The following is a 5,102-nucleotide window of genomic DNA, read 5'->3' as shown; positions in this document are numbered from 1 at the left end:
CAAAATTGCCCTTAATTTCGGTTATATTTTAATGCTCTTTATGAATTCATTAGCCATACAAATATATAAAAACAAGACTATTTATGAAACTATAACATACAAGTACTTGTAAAATGCTAACTTTATTCTGTAATCATGAACTAGAAATTAAAGTGATGTTAAATACAAAATAAATTTTAAAAAATCATTCTTTCTTATAATTTGACAGTCAAATCTGAATCATTGTGTCATCCGATGCTGTTTACTATCATTATTATTTTATCACCTTTTTGTTTACTCTTTTTCCTCTTATTTCCTGAAGCTTTTTTTCTTTTTTAAGTATTTTTTCTTTCTTTTTCTTCTCCATATTCTCTTGTTTCAACTTTTTTTTAGATCTTTCAGCCTCTTGAAATTTTTGCCATTTCTCTGAAGTTAGTGCAAAAGGTAATTTATTCATTTTTTTTCTTATTTGACCTTTCTTTTTATCATCAATATTTGGCCAATGTAAATGGTTTTTCCAAACTTCTTCTGATTTTTCAGCAACATTTCTATAATGCCTTTCTCGAAAATAGACGGGGGAAAGGTGTATTGAAGTTTGAGGAAAATCCATCTCTTGTTGACTTGTATCTAGAGGATCTTTAGAAGTACTGATTTTACTTACAGAATCATTTCTTTTTTCAACTAAGAGAATCAGCATGAGGACTCATTTCAAATTCGATATCTAATATGCATTCATTATCAATACTAGCTTCAGTTCCTAAGTTTGACTTAACCAAGTGGTCTTCTTCTAATACGCACTTCTTCCATATTGAAAAAAGTTCAGGCTCCTGAGCATTTTCGATATTAGACTCTTCAGTCAATGCTGCGTTAAAAATTTGCAACATATCTTGAGGGCTTTCCCTCTCAAGCTTCTGAAGAAATTGAGTATCGTTTCTGTTTAAGTCTGTTTTTTGTTGAGGAGTTTGCTTCTAAATTCTACCATAGTAAAGTAGTTTTTATAAATGATATAATCACGTTGCTATCCTATAATGATAGCTTATTAGGAGTTCTAGGTGCAAAAGCCAGCGAAAAAATGTTCTATTCAAATTTTTATGATTATATTTAATTAGTTTTCGATTTGTAAACATAGTTTATTAAGTTGCCTAACATTTGACGTAATTGCACGCCCCATTAATAAATATAAATTATAATTTTTTTCATAAATTAAGCTATTAAATTAACATTTTGAACTGAAATTATTTCAGGAATTATTCATACAATTTTTAACAAAATTTCGGTTGTCCTCTATATAGCAGAATTACTTATCCTAGAGTCATGTAAAATCATATTTCACACATTACTGTTCATTCACTGGAAGTATTCCCAGTGAAGGAACATGCCTGTTTCTTCACTGGTTAGAAGATGTTTTCTGTCTTTGAAGCAGAATTTTAATGTATAATATGACTAAAAGTACAAGAAAATTAAGAAATTTATTTTATTTTCATTAACTGGGAAAAGAACCTAGTAAAAAAACACTTGTTCCTTCACTGGTTTTTCATCGTTTGGTGATCCAGAGAAGGAACATGCCTGTTCCTTCACTGGGTAGAAGTTGTTTCTTGTCTTTTATACAGAATTTTGATGTATAATGTGACTAAAAGTACAAGAAAATTCAAAAATTTATTTTATTTTCATTAATTGGGAAAAAAACCTAGTAAAGGGAAACTTGTTCCTTCACTGGGTTTTCATCGTTTGATGATCCAGTGAATAAACACCCCCTTATCTCAGTACTTGATTATGCCATGGTGCTTTAAAAAAAATAAAACGTAACTTCAATAACTATATTTTAAATTCTCTTTTTCACAGTGAGAAAAATAAGACTATTACATGCAATTAACTCCACTTCAAGCATATAAATACAAACACTCACCTTATAATTTTTTCAGCGAAACAAGGTGTTGCAGTGATAATAACAAAGTCAAAAATTTTCCCAGAGAAGTATATTTGACCAGGTAATCCAAAACATTGCTAGATGACTTCTTATTGTTTGGCAGTAAGCTATTGTTACCAATCAATCTAAAGAAAAACTTTCAAATTCTTATTTTTATTCAATATATATGAATTGTTCCTTCACTGGGTAGTGTTCCTTCACTGGTTGTTTTACCCTAGTAATAACTTTTATTGAGTTGATTTGAATTCGGCTCAAGAACCAGAATTGGCAATAACGTGTCAAATACAAATGATATTACGTATTCACTATGGCTCACTTTTAGAAATTTTAAATTGTATTGAAGTATAATATTGTTTAAATTGGCTGAAACCTTAATAGGGTGCTGAGTTGAACCATATTATCGTACTTCTTAAACTTGATTACACGGTATTAGCGGCCAACTTGAACAGAAACAATATTCTACACTGTCAGAAATAACTGTAAATTCAACAGGCAAAAAAATTAAACATATTTTTCACAGAAAAATAAACTGCATAAAGGAAAATAGAAATTTTTTTTCTATTTTTAACCGTTATCCGCTCACTATAAAAAAATTTCGTATTTTTTTCGGACTTTCTCCGCGTAATTGATGATTTAAGGATGCTTTGTTCACAAAACCGTTTTTCTTTGTTTTTCATCCCAATCATAAACAAATTAAAAACTGACAGCTCAAATTCGAGTTTTTGCCATATAGCTTTGTTTACCTTAACGTGAAATAACTACACAAGTCATTTTACGAATATTTTCTATACTTGCTCTTATTTTTCAGCAATCATTTTATGGTTTTGAGCTTCGTATGAATAAAATTGTGATTCGACTTTAACTGTCAATTTGATACTTATACCCTGCCAGATAATTATCTGTTTTTATAATTGCTTATGATGAGTTAAAATTGGTAGACATTTTTATTAAGATGGACCACTATAACTTAAAATGTTTTCCTAAACAAGATTTCAATAAGTAAGAATTTTAAAATAAAAACAGTTTAAGACTTTTCTTCATAAAGGAACCCAGGAGACGCTGTAACTCAAAGAACATAACACTTGCCATCCAATGAAGTGCCTAGGTTCGAATCCCAACATTGATTGAATTGATTATACGAATCCTGCTCTCTTCTCGCACCGATCACAAGGATGACATATTTACTTTATAGAGTTTGTTTGCTTAAATAACAGTACTTATTTGATTAAAAAACAAATGTCCACTTTTAAATAAATGTTTTACTGTGAAATAAACTGTCTCATCCTGGTACACGAACCGATAGTTTTTTTCCCCGTAAATTTAACAGATTTTTCCTGCAGTGTATTTCACAACTTAGGTTGCATCAAATTTGTACTGCATTACGATTTAAGACATCAATGTTATAGTTCAATAAGCCGGTCGTTTTTTTTCCTTTGAGGATGTTAGTAAGTTGGCCGAAAGGTGTTGTAAAATAAGACATGCAAAACTAAGCAAACAAACAAAAAACTCACAAAAAGATTGTAAATTTCTGTGGTACTTGAGTCGTCAGGCTCATGTTTATCTACATTTAAGTTCACAGTAAACTTTACAATAATTGAAAATTAATGTCGAACCTATTTCTTTACGTGAATCTGTTCTTAAAGACATTTGTAAAACATTATAGACCTAGTATAAAAATTTTTTTAAACAAACATTAAAATCACATGCGGCATGAGTCACGTGAATGAAACATAACATAAGTTGATAAAATTGCAAATCATTTCAAAATCAGCCCATTTTATCAATCATTCTCTAGCAGTTATTCGAGTCCTCCTCTTCTTGTGTCAACTTTATGTCCAAAGATAAGAAAGAAAAAAAAGTTAATCGGTCTGTGTAACTTACGAAATTTCAAGACACATAGCTTCCATGACTTAATTAATTTTTCCCATCTATTTTTCTAATTATATGCAGAGTTATAAGAGTAGTGTAAAGTTCCAAGATTTGCAAATGGAAGTATTATTGAACTGGTTCACAGTGGATAGCGTGCTTCATTATATGGCTAAGAATATATATAATTCATTTCAGATAGTTTATTTCGGAGGAAAAAAAAAAGACATTTTTCTTGTGAATTTAATAATGAAAGAAAAAGCTTTCACCACAGAAATACCCACGATTGTTTTGTAATCATTACGGTTTGTTGACAATTAACAAATTGTTTCCTCAAAATAAATATATATATATATACAATTAAACTATATCCGAATTCTTTTACAGATTAAGATTCCATTCCTATCCGGAAAAAATTTAAACCCAATAATTTTGCTCGATTACCAATGCAACTTCATTACATATTTGTTTTTCAAATTTTTATTGACTTTTTATTTTATTGACTTTTTGGTTACAATAAAACTTCTTAAATATTATCACCAAAAGGATCATTTAGCAATAGTATTCAAAAGCAATAGTAAATAATTAATTCTTACTACAGCTTTAGAATTTTAATTAATTTTTTGCATTCATTATTTAAATTGCACATGCTGCGACTGAACTAAATTTATATACAAGTAAATACAATATTGAATTTTCTCAATTGATTTAGCGTGACATATACGTTACGCAAATTAAAAGTATTCTAAGAGAATTTTCTTATCTGAAACAGGACTGTTTTTACATCAAGCAAATGTTTTTGTATTCTTTTCAAACATCAAGTACTAGATAAAAGAAGAAAGAAATAATTAAGTTTTAAAAAAATCTTTCATATTTTGAGTATTTTTTTGCATCATGGCATATAAAAAATTCCGGCGTTAATAAGTTGAATGTGAATAGACCAATTCACTACTTAATAATTGTAAAAAGATAACTATATATAACTATAAAGATAACTATAACTTATATATTTATTATAAAAAGTTGCATAGTGAATTAATATCATACGATTATTTTATATTACAATAAAAGAACGACACTTTTAGTTTTGAATAATAATGAAAATTTAAACGCAATAATTACAGAGAAGAGCATCAAGAAGTTTAATTAACATTTAATTGAATACATAATATTTTTTACGCAGCCTAAAAGGTAAATATATTCGCAGAAAGCTGTCATTCATGATTTAATTGCCCTTGCTCATTGAACAAACTTTAATTAGAATATCCAGCATTCCATCACGTATGCACTAGTGATACCATTACTCCAGAAGTGAGATTTTTTTTCTCAG

The sequence above is a fragment of the Parasteatoda tepidariorum genome, chromosome 8 (genome assembly GCF_982258835.1).
Source record: "Parasteatoda tepidariorum strain Cologne lab strain chromosome 8, Ptep-v5.0, whole genome shotgun sequence".
Lineage (NCBI taxonomy): Eukaryota > Metazoa > Arthropoda > Arachnida > Araneae > Theridiidae > Parasteatoda > Parasteatoda tepidariorum.
Note: the sequence above shows the minus strand (reverse complement) of the source record.